This window comes from Rutidosis leptorrhynchoides, chromosome 11 (assembly GCF_046630445.1).
Source record: "Rutidosis leptorrhynchoides isolate AG116_Rl617_1_P2 chromosome 11, CSIRO_AGI_Rlap_v1, whole genome shotgun sequence".
NCBI lineage: Eukaryota > Viridiplantae > Streptophyta > Magnoliopsida > Asterales > Asteraceae > Rutidosis > Rutidosis leptorrhynchoides.
In genome coordinates, this window is record NC_092343.1 from 164,010,730 (window position 1) to 164,033,316 (window position 22,587).

The 22,587-nt window shown below is 35.6% G+C and overlaps 2 non-coding genes across 2 annotated transcripts; both read left to right on the plus strand.

The window, feature by feature from the left end:
* Nucleotides 1-5,230: 5,230 nt before the first annotated feature.
* On the plus strand, nt 5,231-5,336 carry LOC139879133 (small nucleolar RNA R71). Its single transcript, XR_011769986.1, has one exon. It is a non-coding gene; the product is annotated as a small nucleolar RNA R71 (small nucleolar RNA).
* A 15,278-nt stretch (nt 5,337-20,614) lies between these two features.
* LOC139879028 (small nucleolar RNA R71) lies at nt 20,615-20,721 on the plus strand. The gene has a single exon (XR_011769882.1). It is a non-coding gene; the product is annotated as a small nucleolar RNA R71 (small nucleolar RNA).
* Nucleotides 20,722-22,587: the final 1,866 nt, after the last annotated feature.

Below are 22,587 nucleotides of genomic sequence, written 5' to 3' on the forward strand. Positions count from 1 at the left end.
TAACTAGGCTCAATATTAAAAATACTAAAGTTACATTTTAACTTTACTAATGGTAACAATCCATTTCACTAGGGGCTCTACATTTAAGCAAACACTAGAGAAATTTAGCTATCCATTACACTAGGGGAGACATAAAAATATATATATATGCAAACATAATAACAACGCTAATTTTAACAGAGTAAACTTACTAATATATCTTCACTTGCATTAACTTCAAATGGTAGAAAAAATTACAATAATAACACCCCTTTCACGCGTACAATAACACCCTTTTTCACGAACAATACCCCCTTAATAACTGAAACTATTTTTACAGCGTAATAAAATTAACAATAATATTAACTATAGTAATTGAAATATAAATTTGTGTTGTAATCTCTGTGTATCTGTATCTCTGAACGTATCCATATTTATAACCTTCAAGTAGTTGTTGAAATCTTCAATTGGACTCTTTGCTGTACACAATTCAGAAAAAGTATTGTTTTAAAATTAAAAAGCTAGCCACCCTTCTCGAAACTGGAACAGTATTTCGGCCTAACATTACACGAATCGTGTATGGTCACACGATTCGTGTAAGACCAGTTACATTACACGATTCGTGTAATGGTACACGATTCGTGTAAGAGTAAATTTCAGTTTTCTTGATTTTTGTTCTTCAGTCGTTCTATGTTGATCTCGTGTTGACGTGTACTGTCTTGGTATTATACATTTGAACTCTTTTCTTCATCAATCTTGTACTTTCATTCAGATAAACGTTTCTTGATATAAATCTGGTTAAAACTATCGTTTTATCGTCGAATCTTCAAATAGCAAGCTTTTATCCACTTTTGTCGTTTTTCTCGTGAAATGCGCATTGAATGTCTTTGTAGAAGATAAAAACCTATGAAATATGAGTGATATTGCGTCGAATAATATGTATGTTTAGAGCAATATCAAAATACCCCACACTAGAACGTTGCTTGTCCTCAAGCAATTACATCTTTTAACAGAGTTAGAACATTATATATTACACAACACACACTACACGAAATGAAACACACGCTATATGAAATTTATTACACAACACAGTATTTATTGAATCACACACACACCACACGAAATGAAATTCTGACAACAGAAACAAACATGAAACTCGTGATTAGTGTTTTAAAAATTTGGATCCTTAGGGAAAATTGGACCTTGTGAAAACGTTTTATGATTTTATAAAATGTCATGCTAGTTTTTACACTAGACACGTTTTCCGGTTTTAACCTCAAATTCCGGTTGAGGGTAACTGAAAACCGAAGTCTCAGTCGGCGATTAGCAAGCTATTCGCCCCCATGATTGTAGTATCATGGAACTTGAAGCCAAATGTCCAAAAATAGTTTTACACAAATATAATTCATAAAATAGCATAAGTTTTAGAACAAAATTATATCGTGTCCAAATATCATCGGTGAACCATGAGTTTGCACACCTCAATTTGTTATGGCATATGTATGTTGACCGCGGTCAAACATAGATGCAGTTGATCTTTACGGAGATCATCCATCTGGGGATTAGATTCATTAGTCTTAAAAGCTAATTTGCATTGTGCCCCCCCATTGTACGGGACATATCCTTCTCATGGTTAGGATAAGTCTGACCACCAAAAACCCTGTTTGATGCTGAGGTTAGGTGGATTTCCAGCCGATTTTAGGGATGACTTTACAAGATTTTTCGTCAACCTACAGCTGTTCTGGACTACATCTTCTAACATAAGTTAGCAAGTGTGTCAATTCGGAAGACTTTACTTCCTTACGGGATGGACTTGATTCATCCTCTACTACTCGTGATAATGGAATATTCAGGTTTATACGTTCCTTAGCAATGATATCTGCAATAAACTTCAAAGAAACATGTGATAAATGGTTCTCAATATAAGGATTTATGAATTCTTGTTATAAATGGTTTTCTTTTATAAGTTTTAAACAAATAAACTTATGTATTTTTAATGTATGGAGACAACAATTTCGGTTTTTACACCTGATCTTTAATTGCTCGTAGTTACCTTAAAAATTGATTAGATACATTTGTTTAAAAATTGTCAAATTTTCATAAAAACCAATAACTTATTAGTTCTCGAGAATTTATATATTCCCACCCCACACTTAAGATTATGTAATGCCCTCATTACATAAAATCAGATAATAATGTATAAATTTGAGAGGACAAAAAGTGTAGAGTATTTGGAACTTCCTTTGTTAACCGATTTGGATTTTCAAATTGTTTTACCTATGATCATATCCAATGTTTGTATCACAATGTAATTTGATGTTTCGTTTCGTCTAATTGCATTTTCGTCTGTACCTGTCAAAACCATGTTAAAAACACACAAAATATGGGGTTTTAATTCAATCGTACAACACATTTTTTTTTACCCCACACTATATTTTCTTGCTAATATAAAAAATAAAAACATAATAAGTTTCAATACACACCAAAAAAAATTATGTTATTACAAACTAAAAATAATTTTTTTTTTTTTTTTTTTACTTTTTTCATTTTATAATTTTTTTATATAACTTATAATCAATTAAATTTAAAATATCTTTTATAAATTTATATTTGTAACGGAAATTCGGTTGTTATACCTGATCTTAATCCGTTTATAAATTTTTAAATTCAATTTATAAAATTCAATTCATTAAAAGTTAAAGTTTTAATATTTTTCGAAAACAAATTTAAAATAAAATAAAAACACTCTATTTTTGTGTTAAAAAGATTAACATTTTTAAATTTTAAAACAAGTATATGAAAAATACAAATAAAAAGGAATTTAAAATAAAAACGAGACACACGAATGGGACTATTTACAATGTGTGAAGTTTATTAGCGAGTCGTTCACGCGACTCCACCCCAATTTTAACTAACGTCGGGGTGATAAACATCACCCTTCTTTACTCCAATAGAACCATTACCGCAACCATTCTCGCCATTAATTTTTGATAATAACCAAGAGTCCGAAAATCTTGACTCTTCAACCAATTTTTTCAACTTATATTTCTCAAGTTTCGATAAGTTTGACACCAATCTCTCTCTCAAATGTTCATCTTTTTTCGACATAGCATTTCTAACCCTACCATATAACTTTTTCATGGTTTTCTCAACAACACTATCATTGGACGGTTTACTATCTAGTTTCTCCTCATCATCCTCCCCACACTTAGCTTGTTGACTAATGGGTTTGACATTGTCAACAATATTCACTGAAACTATCGGTGTGGGTGGTGGGTTCATACTAAACTCAGTTTGATAGGTTGCACTCTTGCCTCTATCCTTCAAAACTAGTATTCCTGTTTTCCAATCTGTTAAAGCACATGCAGTTGCTAAAAATGGTCTACCTAAAATAATAGGTACAAACTTATCTTCCTTCATGTCTACAACTACAAAGTCAGCTAGAAACTCAAGTTCACCTGTTTTTACTACTAAGTTTTCAACAATCCCTACAGGTTTATTAACCGACTGATCAATGAATCTAATGCCTGAATTGGTCGGTTTAAGTTCACCTAAGTTCAAATGCGAGTAAATGGAATAAGGCATGAGATTTATACTTGCACCTGAGTCAGCTAATGATCTAAGAGTTTTAGATTCATTAAGCTTACAAGGTATTATGAACGGTCCGGGATCACCTAACTTAGGTGGCAACTCATTCTTCTTCATAATAGCAGCACATTCTGCTTCAAGGAACGCGGATGATGCTTGTTCACACACTCCTTCTTTTGCCATCAAATTATTCAAGAATTTCCCATAGTTTGGCATACCTGCAATAACATCAACCAAAGGTACATTTACACAAATATTATCCGTATTTAAAGGCTTACAATGATTCTCCTTTAGTTTTTCGGATGCAAGTGCTTGCGGGTATGGAATGGGTTCTTTATAGTCTTCCACTTTAGGTGCTTGCTTTACCGTATCTTCCGCTTCTTCCTTGATCTTCTTCAAATCATCATCAACCCTAAACTCGGAAGGCTCGGTGATTTCCATTTTCTTTACTTCCACATGATTTCCCGACATCAACCTCATCAAATAGTCACCATACTCGGGAGTTATTGCACCAACTCGGATCCCTTCATCTTCACATGTTATACTCTTCACACTTTCAACTCGAATACCATCAATCTCTTGATAAGGAGTGTAATCATCCATCTTGGATAAATCAGAAAATATAAACTCATCACACTCTTCATTATCATCTTCACACCCAAGAGTAAAAATAGGACTATGCTCCGGTGTTTTGAAACTTGCTTCATCCTCACAGAAACTATAAATAGCATTCACTTGTGAATATGCTGGAGCTTGAGGATCCTTCTTCTTTAGTATAACCGGAGGATTACTTGCACTTGGTGTTCTCTCTGCTAGTAACTGTGAGATCCTTCCAACATCTCTTTCTAAAATCTGAATCGTGGCTTGTTGATTTCGGATTTGCTGAGTTTGAAGTTCCTCATTTTGCTCATGCTTAACCATAAAATCTCTCAAGAGATCTTCTAAACCAGATTTCCTCTCAGGTTGAGGTTGCATAATTGCTAATGGTTGCGGTTGCATAAGTGCTAGAGGTTGTGGTTGATTATGTTGGAAATTATTTTGATAATTTCGTTGAGGTTGATTTCGGTTATTATAACCTGGTGGCGGATTTCTTTGATTTTGATTTGGGAAATTCCGGTTGTTTTGGTAACCTGGATTTCCTCCTTGATAGTTATTGTTATTTTGATAGTTATTATTATTTGATCCTGAAGGTCCTCCTACTTGATAGCTGTTTGTAGGAGGATATTTTCGGTTGTTTGCTTCTATAGCTGGAAAATCGCTAAAGTTCATTTCACCTTTTCGTAAGTAACCTAAAAAATTTGCTTGCTCTTCCATTGTACTTTGATCACAATCTCTAGTAAGATGGGGACCTTGGCATAGTTCACATCCTACTCTAATAGCATGCATTTCCTTGGTTACTTTCTCGATTTGCCTTGCTTGATTTGCTATTTGAACTTTTAAAGAAGCAATTTCATCATTGCTTTCGATACTAGCAACATTTGATGATCTAGAGAATTCTATTTCTTGATGCCAGTTATGAGAATGGGACGCTAAATCAGCAATGATTGTATGAGCGTCTTCAGGTGTTTTCTTCATAACCGAACCTCCGGCTGCAACATCTATATCTTTTCGAGTTGCTACATTGACTCCTTTATAGAATATACAAACTTTTTGGAATGTACTCAACCCGTGTTGAGGACATATTCGAAGCATTTTATTGAATCGCGTCCAAGCTTCATAAAGAGTTTCATTAGGCTTTTGTTTAAAGTGATTTATATCACTTTGTAATTTTGCTGCTTTTGAAGCAGGAAAGAATTCTGACAAAAATTTGTCCATCATATCATTCCAGTCTTCAATATAGCCTTCAGGTAATGAGTCTAGCCAATCTCTAGCTTCATCTTTTAATGACCATGGAAAGATTTTTAAACATGCGACATCATCGGTGACATCCTTAATTTTGAATAGTTTACAAATGCTTACAAACTTACGAAGATGCTCGTTAGCATCCTCGTTTGGAGCTCCACCGAATTGGCATGTATTAGTTACCATGTGTAAAAATTGACCTTTTATTTCAAAGCCATCAGTCATCGGGGGTTGGATGATTGCGTGGCCTTGACCTTTTCTTGTGGCCTTCATTAATGCTTCCATTGTTAGGTTTGTCTCAGTCATTTTATCTTCTTCTTTAATAATTTGCTCTATGATTGGTTGAATTATTGGTTCAGAGTCGGATTCTAAGGAAAGTGACTCTAAATTTTTAGCAAGAGTTTCTACGTCTTGAGCTCTTAAGCGTTCGTGAAGTTTTCTTTCGGGTTCAGGATGTGAAGGTGTTAATTCAGCGTTGGAGGAACGTAAGTTCATACATTAATTTCTTTTATGAAATCACAACACTAAAGGTTTATCTAGGGTTACCTATTTGTTTCTCTTTTTTAATATTTTTCGGTGTCTTAAAATTACTAGTACTTCCTATTTCTTTTTGTTGTTTTTGTCCTTTATTAATTCTTTGAGATTCCGGATTTAAGTTTAACTAGTTTAGGATTGAACGGATCATACAATTTGGGAAATTGTACAAAGAACTAAAGGATTTATTCAAAAACTTTGAACTTTCTTGGAAATGAATTTCCTCGAGAGGATCGAATAACATAAAAACAATGATAAAAACCTTTAAACAAACAGATTATCCTTCTGATTTTGCCCACGTTTTGAATAGCCAAAAGATGCAGCAGAGGGGCAGGATCCTTCAAAGACCAATAAAATTGGTGATCCAACAACCCGGTCCACGTACAAATCCAACTACTACTACGAATCAGAAAAATTATCTATTTATTTAACTGCCAAGTCCCCGGCAGCGGCGCCAAAAAGTTGATGTGTGCGATCGAGACCTTTATTTATGAACGGATTTGAGTTGTTTTGTTACACGAATTGATTTATTGTATATGTGGTATTTTATAGATTTTAGGTTGATTTCACACATATATATAGGCAACTAGTCCTATCCGTGTAGTTTAGTTTGTTGGTAAATCCGATTCGTTCCACAGGGAGATGGAGCGTTTAATGGTTTTCTTTTTTAATAGTCTTTGATGTCAAACTTAATTAAAGTGGGGTTTTGGATTAGGCAATTTATAGTAACAGTAAAAGAAAATAACTTAACTAATTTACTAAATAAAATAAAATTACAATATGACGAGAATTATCTTAAAATGATACTAAATGAAATTATACTAATTATGATGCATTAATTATGTTACTAAATGGTAATTAGTAAAATAGTAATTTTTAATAAAACTATATGTTTAGATTTTTGTTTTAAGCAATTATTATATAAACTTAATTAATTTAACTAAAATGCATTTTTAATAAAACTAATACAAATTAAAAGGAATTTAATTAATTTACTAATTATAAACTAATTACAATTTATAAACCTATAATGATTAATGCTAATTTTAGGATTAAAACATGTATTTTTGTATTTTATACTTAATTAAAACTGATTATATAATAAATAACCTAATTATAATAATTAAATAACTAATAACCTAAATTATAAATAATTAATTAATCAAAACCCTAATTTTTACCCTAGCTGGTACTGTAGCCGCGTCAAGGCCTACACGATTCGTGTAGGAGTACACGATTCGTGTAAGGTTTAAATTATGGGACAGATTACTGTTTCGAAAATTAGTTATTTTTATGTATTTTTATATATTTTAAACTTGAAATTCGTAAATAATAAAGATAAAACTTTTATAAGAAGTAAAAATAAGATAAATGGGAAGTGTTTACTTAATTGTGTCACCCCTAGATCCATGGATTGTTTTAAGTTTTACGCCCTATTAAAATGTTCTAGTATCAAACTTTACATTTTTCTCTCGAATAAATATAAAGTTACAACTTAACTAAATAAAATCTAATTTTCATCGGATTCTTCTTAGAAAGCTACTATTCCCTAAGTATTTAAATTGAGACCTAGCCTAGTTTTGACCTTCGCCCATACCCAAATTATAACGGTCTCCCTTTTTATAATTTCACCTTCACATAATTTATTGATATCACCCAAACCACCGAAGTTTATTTCTAAATTGGTGTCAATAACTTATCCATAAATTCGTCTAGATCATTTTTAATGTTGAAGCTTAATTTGTGTAAATAAAAACAACTTTCGTTATTTAAATTTACTAAATTAAGTGGCAAGGGTTAAATACCTAATTACATAAAAATGGTTCTTTTAACTAGGCTCAATATTAAAAATACTAAAGTTACATTTTAACTTTACTAATGGTAACAATCCATTTCACTAGGGGCTCTACATTTAAGCAAACACTAGAGAAATTTAGCTATCCATTACACTAGGGGAGACATAAAAATATATATATATGCAAACATAATAACAACGCTAATTTTAACAGAGTAAACTTACTAATATATCTTCACTTGCATTAACTTCAAATGGTAGAAAAAATTACAATAATAACACCCCTTTCACGCGTACAATAACACCCTTTTTCACGAACAATACCCCCTTAATAACTGAAACTATTTTTACAGCGTAATAAAATTAACAATAATATTAACTATAGTAATTGAAATATAAATTTGTGTTGTAATCTCTGTGTATCTGTATCTCTGAACGTATCCATATTTATAACCTTCAAGTAGTTGTTGAAATCTTCAATTGGACTCTTTGCTGTACACAATTCAGAAAAAGTATTGTTTTAAAATTAAAAAGCTAGCCACCCTTCTCGAAACTGGAACAGTATTTCGGCCTAACATTACACGAATCGTGTATGGTCACACGATTCGTGTAAGACCAGTTACATTACACGATTCGTGTAATGGTACACGATTCGTGTAAGAGTAAATTTCAGTTTTCTTGATTTTTGTTCTTCAGTCGTTCTATGTTGATCTCGTGTTGACGTGTACTGTCTTGGTATTATACATTTGAACTCTTTTCTTCATCAATCTTGTACTTTCATTCAGATAAACGTTTCTTGATATAAATCTGGTTAAAACTATCGTTTTATCGTCGAATCTTCAAATAGCAAGCTTTTATCCACTTTTGTCGTTTTTCTCGTGAAATGCGCATTGAATGTCTTTGTAGAAGATAAAAACCTATGAAATATGAGTGATATTGCGTCGAATAATATGTATGTTTAGAGCAATATCAGCGGTTAAATTGATAGACATCCAAATTTTCTGGTTCGTAGTAATAGTTGGATTTGTTAGTGGCTGAGTTGTGAGCTTCCGATTTAAAGGGTTCTGGCTCCCTGCTGCATCTATTGGCTATTCGAAACGTGGGCAAAATCAGAAAAGTCTATTAATTTGATAACTTATATAATTTTTAGTTTTATAACTAATAGGATAATTAGTGAATGCACCACATTGTAGCTAAAATTTGACCATCGCAATAAAATGGAAAATTTTGAAAACAAGGCTATGGAAACTCTTTTTGATATCCAAAATCAATTAAATCAATACTCTCAAACGGGTGTTGATGACAATTCGTTCGGTCAATCTTGGATCACGAATGACGAAACAATAACTGGTTGTGAAATCTGTGGAGATTATCACTCAACATGGGAATGTTATTATTACGTTCCTATGGAAAATTATGCACCCATGGAACCTGAATGGAATGATTATGAAGAATACAATTCAAATTGGGATTATTCCCAAGAATATATCCAAACTCAACAACCAGAAGACGAGGAGAATTATGTGTCTGAAAATCTTTTAGACAATATGAAAATCAAACTCGAAGAACTTGATGCTCAAAATGAACAAATGAGAGAGTTTGTAAATCGGCAAGCTGAAATCTATCAGATTACACACCTGTTGATCTGAGGAGTCGTGTGCAAGAAAATCTCATATCATCGAATTTTGATGAATTCGAGAGCTCCGAAATCACCAATTATCCCGATAATACTTTTTATTCAGCTTTACCAATTTCACAACATATCGACACATTAGCCTCTACCGATGAAATCAACGATCCATCAATGGATGAAGAAGAAGAAGTAAGGGTGACAAATTGGTACTCTTGGAAAAATGATAACGCTGAAAATTTTACCCCCGAGACCAAAATGGTGGGACCGATTAATGAAGAAGAATTTGCTTTGATCCCGAAATTCACCATTCTACAACCTTCCAACCCAATATTCTCAATAGACGAGTCATCTAAAAAAGATGAACTACAATCTGTAATAGATATTGACACCTTGAATTTCACCCAATTGGGTAATAGAGGTGAAAACTTTGATCCCGAGAATAAACGGAAGGAAATGTTAGGAATTATCCACCCTATAGAAATATGTATGTCGGTGTATATAGATCCATTTGACCAAAAACCAGAAAAGAGACATATCCATTTACTAAAAGCTACGCTTAAAAAAGAATTAAGTAGTGACGATCGGGTGGGTCTAAACTTTAAACCCATTGAAATATTTTATACCACCCGAGATGTAAATAACTGGCTCACTATTCTAATTCGTGGAACTTATTCTACCCACTTCACATGTCGTCAGCTAAGTGTGGGGAAGTCTAACCCCACTTAACATTAAATTAGGGGTTCGGGTTAGTGCATAACTCGTTAATAAAAATGCATGATGAGTTAGGGTAAAAGACGTATTTTTAAAAATTAGCAAACAGTTCAGAAAAGCAACCATTTTTGAAGAAAAACATGGGTGATAAAACAAAAAGGAATGAACGATGAGGCGCGCCATCTATCATTCGACGAGCTTTGTAATTACAAACTGGGTATTTTCAATCACTTTTCTACACTAATCACCCTCATGAATTTATAATTAGAGTCTGATTTCATGCAAATGAGGGCATTGCATGATCTCAAGTGTGGGGAAGGGTTATAAATTCTCTCGGGTTTATACTTGGCTTATTTTCTAAATATTGTGAAAATTTTAAAAATTTTCAACTAAATGAATTCAAAATCATGTTTATACATATTTATGAACGATAAAACTAGGTGTTAATGCCGAAATTATCGTTACCTCGGAAAGGACATAAATTGAGAAACACCCTAAAACGCTTGAATTCATTTAAAATGGAATAAAGGAGAATAAAAAGGCAAAGAAAGAAACTAAGTGTGGGGAGAATGTACCAAGTTATTCAATTAAAAACTATCTATCACATGTTTTTGTAAAGTTATTGCATGTGCTTTTATTTTGAAATAAATTAACTGGTTTACCCGATTTACTGTAAGAAATATGGATCTACACGATGAATCAATTCCATCATTAAAAGGAAGTAAAGTCTTCTGAAAAAGAAACGCGCTTCTTGATTTAGGTCATGAAGTTGTCGTCCAGACCAGCTGTAGGTTGACGAAAAATCTAGAAAAGTCATCTCTAAAATCAGCAGAAAATCCACGGACCTCAGCATCAAACAGGGTCGCCAAGTGGTCAGACTTATCCTAACCATGAGAGGATCTGTCTCGTAAAATGGGGAGGGCACCGTGCAAATTAGGTTGATAAGACTAATAAATCAGACCCCCAGAAAGGATAATCTCCTTAAAGATTAAAAATCAGCTTTTAAGCCTGATATTACTCAATCCTTGAAATTGACCTTAAAGATTGAGAATTACAAACTCATGGAATTCGATGATATCTAAACTCGAGCTTGAACGAGAAAATATTTTGATCAAAATTACAAACTGATTTGTTTTCTGAAAACCCATTTTCAATGCGTTCATTACCATTGAACGTAAAATCCTAGGAATTCACCTGGAATTCATTAGGTCACCTGAACCAAATCAGGTGTCAACCGTAAGAACGGTGGTTGCATAGCATGGTCAAAGACAGGACCTTGTGCCAGATCGGAAAATTATAAGGGTGAGCTTTACTATTGCTCCTACAAAGGATAGTAATTGCATCCGACACGTCATAGACCATGAACAAATGCATGTCATTAGACATTGCCTTAACAGTTTCTTGTTCATCGCTTTCCTTTACAACCGGACGGTAGTTTACCGAAAGGTAATATACGGAGCAAGTAAACTGGACGTGTTGCTTTCCTAATACAAGGTTAGCAAGTGGGTGACACAAAACTGCAAATGTTGAGCTAAAATTTTCAAATATGAAACCCACAAAACCCACAAAAATAATTTTCAAACACCGGTGACGGGTTATTTCGGAAAACTTATCTAGGGTAAAAGCTAGATTGAATTTTCAAAAGATCAAATGTTTTCATAAAGATCCAATATCCTTAAAGGATCTAAATTTTCATAGTCATGTGGGACTGTAAACCACATCGTTACTATCATTTTTATACCGCTGTATTAAAATCACTGATATATAAAGTGTGAGAATAAAAAAAGTGATTCGAGTGAAGTGTGATTTTATTTCAAGTTATGTATTGCTTGAGGACAAGCAACGTTCAAGTGTGGGGATATTTGATAGTGCTCCAAATGAACATATATTTAGTAGCAATATCCCCCCAATATGTAAATTATTTAGTTATAATTGTCCTATTTTAAGTTGTAATCATTTATATTAAATAAGTGCGAAGACAAAAGGCGAAAACGACGATTTGAAGACGCAAATGACCAAAAAGCTCAAATGTACAAGATACAATCCAAGTGGTTCAATTTATTGATGAGAAACGTCTAAAAATGACAAAAGTACAAGTTTCAGAACGCAAAGTACAAGATATTAAATTATACGAAAGGACGTTCGAAAATCCGGAACCGGGACCTGAGCCAACTATCAACGCCCGACGCAACGGACCAAAAATTACAAGTCTACTATGCACAAGAATATAATATAATATATATATAATTATATAAATTATATATATATTATATATATTTATATATTATGTCGACAAAGAAGAAAACAAGCAAATGTGGCTGGATCCAGCTGGCCATGCGATCGCATGGCCAGAAGGCACATATCCCATGCGATCGCATAGCCCGAAAAAGTTGGTCAGGTCCTATAAATAGCCAGCTTATTCGACGAGTTAAAAACATAATAATAATAATACTCCTCTAATAATATATATATATATATATATATATATATATATATATATATATATATATATATATATATATATATATATATATATATTATAGTATAGGGTAGTTTTATATTAGATTAGTTTTGGGTTATGCAAAGGTTATTTTACGGGTTTTAAAGTCGGAACTCTGTCCGTGTAACACTACGCGATAAATAATCAATGTAAGCTATGTTCTCCTTTTTAAATTAATGTCTCGGACTTAAGTTATTATTATGCTTATTTAAAACGAAGTAATCATGACGTTGGGATAAAAATATTAAAATTGGGTAATTGGGCTTTGTACCATAATTGGGGTTTGGACAAAAGAACGACACTTGTGGAAATTAGACTATGGGCTATTAATGGGCTTTATATTTGTTTAACTAAATGATAGTTTGTTAATTTTAATTTAAAGATTTACAATTGGACATACCTATAAATAACCATATACACTCAATCGGACACGATGGGCGGGATATTTATATGTACGAATAATCGTTCATTTAACCGGACACGGAAATGGATTAATAGTCTATGGACTTATTAAAACAGGGGTGAAATTATGTACAAGGACACTTGGCGTAATTGTTAACAAAGTATTAAAACCTTGGGTTACACGCAGTCGATATCCTGGTGTAATTATTAAACAAAGTATTAAGACCTTGTTACAGTTTATGTCCCCAATTAGTTGGAATATTTGACTTCGGGTATAAGGATAATTTGACGAGGACACTCGCATTTTATATTTATGACTGATGGACTGTTATGGACAAAAACCAGACGGACATATTAAATAATCCAGGACAAAGAACAATTAACCCATGGGCATAAAACTAAAAATCAACACGTCAAACATCATGATTACGGAAGTTTAAATAAGCATAATTCTTTTATTTTCATATTTAATTGCACTTCTAATTAACGCACTTTTTAATTATCGTATTTTATTTCATCGCACTTTTATTTATCGCAATTTCATTATCGTTATTTACTTTACACTTTAAATTAAGTTGTATTTATTTTTAATATTTTACATTAGGTTTTAACTGCGACTAAAGTTTTAAAATCGACAAACCGGTCATTAAACGGTAAACCCCCTTTTATATTATTATTATATATAAAAATATATATTTTGTACAAATATAGTTGTTTAAAATATAGTGTAAAATAAGTCGTCTCCCTGTGGGACGAACCGGACTTACTAAAAACTCTACTACTCTACGATTAGGTACACTACCTATAGTGTTGTAGCAAGGTTTAGGTATATCTCATCTGTAAATAAATAATTAAAACTTGTGTAATCTGTATCGCTTTTCGTATCAAAAATATATAGTATTTCACGTACACCTCGCACGACATCACAAATCTTTAAATGAAAAACTTAAAGGCAAAAATGATGAAATTAAAATCTTGGAAGATGAAATTTCAAAACTTAAAAAACAAAATTTTGCTTTAAAATCTCTTCACATTGAGGCAGCAGATGTCAAGAACCAGTTAAACGATCTGAAAAAGTGATATGTCCGAAACGGACGGTTATTATTCGCGCGGTGTCGTCGGGCCGCGGCGGGCCAGGATCAGCCACTCAGGGGGGAAGGTACTGTTTTAAATTTATATTTAACGAGGCATAAATCGTACTACTCCTTAGTATGAGTAATGGAAGTATGACCTAGAGTCGTATTTTTGAGATATCAGTAGAATCTAACCTATATTTAAGCCTAAGATAGTTAGGAAGGAGTAGTGGTTACTTAATTTTGGGATTTTCTAATTTATAAGACAGATAAAGTAAATGCGATAAAATACGTAATTCGGATAAGGTTAAAGTGAGTGCATACGATGACTTCATCAGTTATTCTGCCAAAATTATGGAATGATAGCTCATGAATAGGCAGAGGCCTTGCATTCATTACACTGGTCCTAAACGCCCCTGTCATAAGACATGTCACTGGGTACTGCGTTAGGCTTGAAGATTCTGAATAGACAGCAACGTCCTTTACCCCCGACGCCCATGCAGTCTGACTACAGGCATACACGTTCAGACAGCTCATCCAATTGAGCGACTCGGTTGGGTGACGTATTAACATTCCACAATAGTCTAAAATTTCTTAAGTATAATAGAATACATGGTTTACCATATTCGAGAGACGTGATGTGTTTCAATGCTTTCGTTAATGATTGGTTTTAAAAGATAGTTAGGCCCTTAAAAAGAGTTCAACCATAAAGAACACCATGGCCAAGTCAAGCTGACTTCCATGAACACGTTCAGTTATCCTAACGGTCCAATCCTTTATGTGTCTAAACAAACAGTTCCTTAATTAACTAAGAATCCCTCAAGCGGGGTGCAATGCTTGAGACCGCGTTATGGTGCAGTGTACTAGTCAATACTAACCGGGTTCCATGGCCTTACTTAGCAGAGAGGTACAGCTTACAACAACCGATGTGCTTCAGCATGCACGTACGAAGTTTATATGCTTGGTGACTACACTAGCATGGTGTAGGACCGACAATGTACTAAGGGTCTAGTCAGATGTTTCACTACGAAAGAGTCCTCAGTCGAATTCCAAAGCTTGATAGATTTACTACAACCGGTGTGCCTTAGTCGATCTTACATTGTATTCGATAGACTTCTCTTACCAAGGGGTGACACAGATAGTGTACTTTGAATCGGGGTTCGCGACTTCCCAATAACAGAGCCAATAACTACGTTCTATTAGTTGGAAAAACGATTGAATTTAAAACATAATCGGGTTCACGACTTCCCAATAACAGAGCCAATAACTACGTTCTATTAGTTGAAAAACCGATTGAATTTAAAGCATAATCGGAAAGCATTTCAACAGCACACACAGACCATAATATTATTTTGGCATTATAACTGCTTACATCATAGCATACACTAAAGATAACTACTCGATAATCATGGTAACAACATCACATAACATAATGATAGAAGACATTATATAAAGATAAGGGATAGAAGTACCAGTAGATTAAACGAGTTCTGAATACAAAAGTGACAACTTCAAGACTCCAGATCGCTCCTAATAAAATCTTCGGCGTTCTTCTCCGGGAACTAGGTTTTCCGCACAGAGTCGAAGGCCTTGAGAGTATGACTAATATTGTACAAGTGAGAGAAAGAAGTGAATTGAAGTGTGTGTTAGAATGAATGACAAAGACCCTTTAAATAGATAAGATTTTTGCCTGCAAACGGCTGGCAGGCCGTTTGGCAGGCCGTTTTTGGAGGCCGTTTGCTAAGGCAAGCCGTTTATCGAGCCCGTTTGATCTGACCATTTAGCAAGCCGTTTGCCATACTAGCAGGCTGTTTGGAAAGCCGTATGGCAGGCCATTTGGCAAGCCGTATTTCGTAACTTGATTTCTTGTCTTTCACCGTTTTCACTCTGGAATCTTCGTTTTAGCTCCGATTCTCTTGATTCTTTTTGCACCGTCTTCGTAATTACTTTTTCTTCAATTCTAACCGACGAAGAGGGTATTTTTCCGACAAATTTTGAATCTTTCTTGTTTTTGGGCCTTAATACCAGGGTGAAAACGTGACTTTTTAGCTGATATCAAATATCCCACACTTAGACTTTGCTTGTCCTCAAGCAAACTCTCATTTCCTTAAGAATCTTTTCGGAGTTTCTTTTCTAAAAGACTAAGCGGTTTACTTTTATTATAAGAGCAAAAAAGATAAGGTGAGTCGTCCATGTTATGATTGAAACTATCTCTGCAAGCATACGAGGAGGTTACATGACATTGGCTAGCTTTCACGGGTCACTCAAATCACTCAAGTGTTTAGGGTTCCCTATAGATCTAAGAAATGAATACACTCATAGCCATTCATGCTGCACCCATCATCATAGGCTTGATAAAGACTCAAATCCTTGCTGCTAATGCGAGAACGGTAGTAATCTCAGCTTTATAGGTCATTTGTCAATGATGGAGAAGGAATTTTGAAGTGGTAGTGAAGTTGTTTTTGAGGTGTGAGATAAAAAGGAATGTATTCTTTATACAGACTTTTATTCGGATAGATAGGAGTGCTGAAGTATTTTGAGAAGCACTTTTGAACTTTTCTTCATTTGATAATCATTTTCGATCAAGTTTTTCTTCGGCATTTCTCTAATTAAGCTCTGCTCCTTTTTTCAGAACTTTGAAATATAATATATTTTTTTTTGGAGACTTCATCTTGAGAAACTTTTTGCCGGGAAACTTTTTCAAGACCTTTGCCATGATACTTGAGAGGTTTATAACATCGGGTTTTCGGAAGGAATCTCGTTTTCTGAATTTTTCGAGTAATAGTAAAGGTGATGTGGATGTGGTGGTGGAGTAGAAGTAGTGGAGGTACGGAAGGCTTATTTTTTACAATTGGCTAGCTCTTTTGATTATAACCGAATCACATTTCGCTGCTTGGAGATGCAGATCTAAAGCAAGTTCTGATTCTGAGCACAAACATCGGCACTCTCAACGAAAAATAGTGAGACATTAAAGATGAATGCCGGTCTTATTTGAGGTGCCTCACCATAATCAATTTAGGTCGATAATGCCTTAGTCATGCAATGCTCTATCAGAGATTTGGTTCAACCTAACAAGATTTTCACCTTACTTAAGCCTTATTTTTATTGACAAACGTTTTAGGTTTTCAAAAATACTTTTTCGAAAAGGCTTTCTTTTGCAAAAATTTTGAAATTTGGCTTGAGGACTTGGAATCTTCGTAATAGGTTATTTTAATATAGCATAAAAAGATTATACCAACATCCCACACTTAGACGAACATTGTCCTCAACGTTCCTAGTGTATCCCACACTTAGGAGTTTTAGTTGAAGATTTGGGAGTATTTGTCTAGTGTTTTAATTTGGTGTTATCCCACACTTAGTGATAAGCTGATGGTTGTGATCTTGGTCTCCTTGAGGGAATGTGAGTCTTGGCGGGTAAATCCTGAGAAAGTGCCGGACCAATAGTGGTAGAAGATCCGATACTTCTCTTGAAGATCTTCTGAAAGATAAGTAGTGCGCCATTTCGGCTCTTGATAAGTCTTGAAGTCCGATGAGAATATGATCCACGGCTCTGCTGGTTGACCCATGAATGTCAATCATTGAAGCACTGTTGGTGGTGATTGTTTCTCTGATGGGATGCTCATTTCGGAGGTCTTCAAATAATGTTAGAAAATGTATCTTTAGAATCTCGAAGTCTTCGGAACGGTGATCTCCACAGTAAGAGTCGATAGCTTTGCACAGATTTGTTAAGAGATGAAGCTGAAAAGAAGTGAACAGCAATCCTGACCCGAGCATTAATGTCACCGTCTTTGAGTATATCTCCCGACATCCAGCTTTAAATGTGAAACTAGGATATGTGGATTCGTGGAAGATACGTGATATCTGCTTTGTAACATAGGTGGTAATGTTGACTCGATCTGGTTCAAGATGAGAGAACGGATTGTTTAGCCTTACTTCCTCCGTAACAGCGTCTGGTAACTCTTTGATAATCAGATCAGCATAGTGATCAATTGTTACGTAAATCACTAGTCTGTCTGGTGTGCTTTCGAAATTATCTCTTTCCAAGAGAGCGAAAAAGCTGTGAATATCCTCGATCATTTGCATATCAGAGTGATAGATCCATATGCTTCCGGATGAAAGTCAGTAGTGCTCGTTGGTTTCGTGAGAACGGAAGTGCAGATCCGGCTAAGGCGTTATAAACCTTAGAGTAAATGATCTTCTGATCTCGACAAAATCTTGTCTCAAGAATAGTGTGAACCACTGATTTGTGCTCTCGTTGCCTTTCTTCCTGGTAGATATGACCATGAAGAAAATTAATAAAGTCTTGAATGCGTTCTTCTAGGATTTCAACATCATTGTCTTCTCTTCAGAGATAGAGGTTGTGTTCTTCTTGGATAGCCATAATTCATTCTGTTAAGCATAGCGAAAAATCAATGGTTGATTTTCCGATGGCTTTGAGAATATCTTCAAATTCATCGGTATCAATGATGAAGGTTATCATGTCTGCATGTGTGGATATAACCGGAATCCGATCTGTAGAAGAGTCCGGCTCCCCTTGATCTGGTTCGGTTGGAGAGTGTGAGTTATTCAGAATGTCTTCATGTCGCTCTACCTCATCATCATCGGTGTATTTTTCTTCTGAGGATGCGTCTGATGAACGGGTTTCTTCAGTATTCTGATTCTCCACTTTGATACTTGCAGGATCAATTTCTATATCCTTAACCTCAGCTTTGTCCGTCTTCTTCTTGAAGCGAATGATTAAACTGTGATCTTCCGTCTCAAGCCTCATTATTTCTTCATGATGCTCAATGCTTGGAGCGGGTATTGTCGCAGTTTCTTTTACGTCTTCCATTTCCTCTTCCTCTTCAGATTCCTCCTCTTCCTCTATTTCTTCGCTGGGATCCTCTTCTTCCATTTCTGGGTCGTTTACAGACTGTGATTCGACACCCATCTCGATATCATCGGCTGGTGGTGAAGACTTGTCATCGGAAGTGATTCGTCTGGTGGAAATAACAAACATCTCTGCATGTCCAGAAAGATCGGTTGGTCGGTCAATTTTGAAGGTAACGCTCTCCCCATGTGATCGTAAGATCAAGGTTTAATTGTACACATCAATGACAGTCCTAGCCGTATTCATGAAAGGTCTTCCTAACACTACTGGTGTGTGTAGGTCTTCCTTAATATCCATTACTACAAAATCCGTAGGATACAAGAATTTGTCAACTTTCACCAAGACGTTCTCAACTATGCCCTTAGGATATCGAATGGTGTGATCGGCAAGTTGGATTGTTATTTTAGTTGGCGACAAGTCTCCTAACTATAATCTCTTGTAGAGAGAGTAGGGGATTAGGTTGATACTTGCTCCTAAATCTGTTAGAACATGAATGGTTCCAGATTGGTAGATTGAACACAGGAAAACGAATCGGCCTGTATCTCCTAGCTTCGGTGGTAGAGAGTTCTTGAGTAATGCAGAGCATTCTTCACTCAGTGGAATTTTGTTAGAATCTGGTATCCTCTCCTCTGTAGAAAGAAGCCTTCGGATGTATCTCTTCTGGTTGGGAACTTTGGACATAGTGTCTAGGAACCTTCCATCAAGTTTGAAGGACTCAAGCTTGGATGGTTCTTCTTGTAGCCTCCCAGGATAGGGTACACGAACTGGAGTTTCCAGGGTCAGCTTTTGAGTATATGTCGATTTGTTCTTGAGCCTGGCTGACCTTCTCCGTGGTTCTTCCTCTGGGATTACGGAATTCATTTGCTTTGCTTATTCTATGTGGGGATTTTGGATAGTATTACTTGGTAACCTTCCCTGCGGTCGGGTTTCAAGGCGTTGTGATAACTGTCCAAGCTGCGTTTCCAGACTTTTGAGCAGAGCCAATTGATTTCTCATTAGTATCTTCGTGTGATCTTGTCTGGCTACAGTTCTCTGATTTAGCTGTTGTTGTCCTTGAATGAACCGAGTCAACTGATCATCAGCTCCGAGAGTGGGGTTAGTTGCTTTCGTAATCTGGGTGGTAGGGGAATTTTCCTCAACTGGGGTACCAGTGAGTGGAAGTAGTTGATCGTAGGTCAATTGAGATTGTTGGGCTGGATAAAGTGGATAGCGATAGCGAAAAGGTTGATTTCTTCGCTGAAATTGATTAACCCTAGGTTGTTGATTGAATCCGGGATTTAGTGGACGAGCTGGGAATTGGACGTAACAGACTGAACCGTCAGGGTTTTCGTACTCAACTTGATATTCTTCAGTAGATTGCGGGTTGGTACAATTAACACAAGCCTGAGCTTGGTTGACCTGCTGTGGTTGCGTCTTCAATTCTCTGAGTTGTTTAGCAAGAGATTCCATCTTATCCATGAGGGATTTGATGGCCTCCGTTTGATTGTTGAGTGCAGAGAGTGGGGCACATGATGAAGTTGTTTCAACACTGTTCCAGTCATGATGATGCATTGTTATGTTCTCGAGTAATTCCCATGCTTCGTCTGCGGTTTGGTTCATCAGATTCCCTTGAGCTGCTGCATCGATCGTCATCCTATGATTTACCGTAAGACCATTGTAGAAGGTACAGATTTGGGCTGACCATTCTAACTAGTGATTAGGGCAGTTGTTCAGCAGGGTTTTGAATCGCTCCCATGCAGTGTAAAGAGATTCATCATAACTTTGTTTGAAGTTAATGATGTCATTCTTTAGTTTAGTTTGTTTAGAATGAGGGAAATATTTGGTTACGAATTTAGTAGCCATCTCCGTCCATGACGTGATGAAATCTTTTTCCAGTCCTTCGAACCAAGTTTGAGCATGATGAGTGAGAGAATAGGGGAACAAGTATAGTCGGACTATATCTTGTCCTATCCCTGGCTGTTTGTAGGAGTTCGAAAGAGATATGAATTTATCAAGGTGAGAATTAGGATCGTCATTCGGTAATCCATGAAACTGACAGCTATTATGGATGAGCTGGATGATGTGATGTTTTAACTCGAACGAGTATCCTTGGATCTCTGGAAATCTGATCGGTCCTCCTCGACCTTCAATCGAGGGTTTGGTATTTTCTGCTAAAGTAACGTGTAACGCCATTCGATTTCTGATTCGTGCTTCCTTACTTGCTTTAGAAATTATTGCGTCTGGATCAGGTACGAATAACAACGGCCCTGGTCTAGATCGGGTTTGAGTCATACACTGGGTATGCCTTTTTGTTTTTAATTTTTAGCAAATAAACTAAATTTCTAAAGTAATCTAAGGTAAGCTAATTTAAGTAATCTAATTTAATTAACTAACTATCCTAGGTTGAATATGTTTTTGGTTCTGGCTACTGATTCCCTAGTATTTCGGTAACAGAGCTCCACACGAACTATTCAACAAATCAAGTGGCCAGGCCGACTACGGAGAGGCAGGATCCTTTTGGTCCCAATATAATTGGCGACTGTTCGGAAAATCCAACAACTAAGTCCGTGTATAATTGTCTTTCTTAGACACCACCAAATGCTTGCGAATAAGTTTGATAGAGAGCAGTATTGAGTATTGCCTGATACCAGTTCCTCGGCAGCGGCACTAAAAACTTATACTCCCCCGTGATATGGCCGAAACGGACAGTTTTTATTCGCGCGGTGTCGTCGGGCCGCGGCGCGCCAGGATCAGCCACTCAGGGGGGAAGGTATTGTTTTAAATTTATATTTAGCGGGGCCTAAATCGTACTACTCCTTAGTATGAGTAAAGGAAGTATGACCTAGAGTCGTATTTTTGAGATATCAGTAGAATCGAACCTATATTTAAGCCTAAGATAGTTAGGAAGGAGTAGTGGTTACTTAATTTTGGGATTTTCTAATTTATAAGACAGATAAAGTAAATGCGATAAAATTCGTAATTCAGATAAGGTTAAAGTGAGTGCATACTATGACTTCATCGGTTATTCTGCCGAGATTATGGAATGATGGCTCATGAATAGGCAGAGGCCTTGTATTCATTACACTGGTCCTAAACACCCCTGTCATAAGACATGTCACTTGGTACTGTGTTAGGCTTGAAGATTCTGAAAAGACAGCAATGTCCCTTACCCCCGACGCCCGTGCAGTCTAACTACTACATGTTCAGATGGCTCATCCAATTGAGCGACTCGGTTGGGTGACGTATTCACATTTCGCAATAGTCAAAACTTTCTTAAGTATAATAGAATACATGGTTTACCATATCCGAGAGACGCGATGTGTTTCAATGCTTTCGTTAATGATTGGTTTTAAAAGATAGTTAGGCCCTTAAAAAGAGTTCAACCATAAAGAACACCATGGCCAAGTCAAGTTGACTCCCATGAACACGTTCGGTTATCCTAACGGTCCAATCCTTTATGTGTCTAAACAAACAGTTCCTTAATTAACTTAAAATCTCTCAAGCGGGGTGCAATACTTGAGACCGCGTTATGGTTCAGTGTACTAGTCAACACTAACCGGGTTCCATGGCCTTACTTAGCAGAGTTACAGCTTAGAACAACCGATGTGCTTCGGCATGCACGTACAAAGTTTATATACTTGGTGACTACACTAGCATGGTGTGGGACCGACAATTTACTAA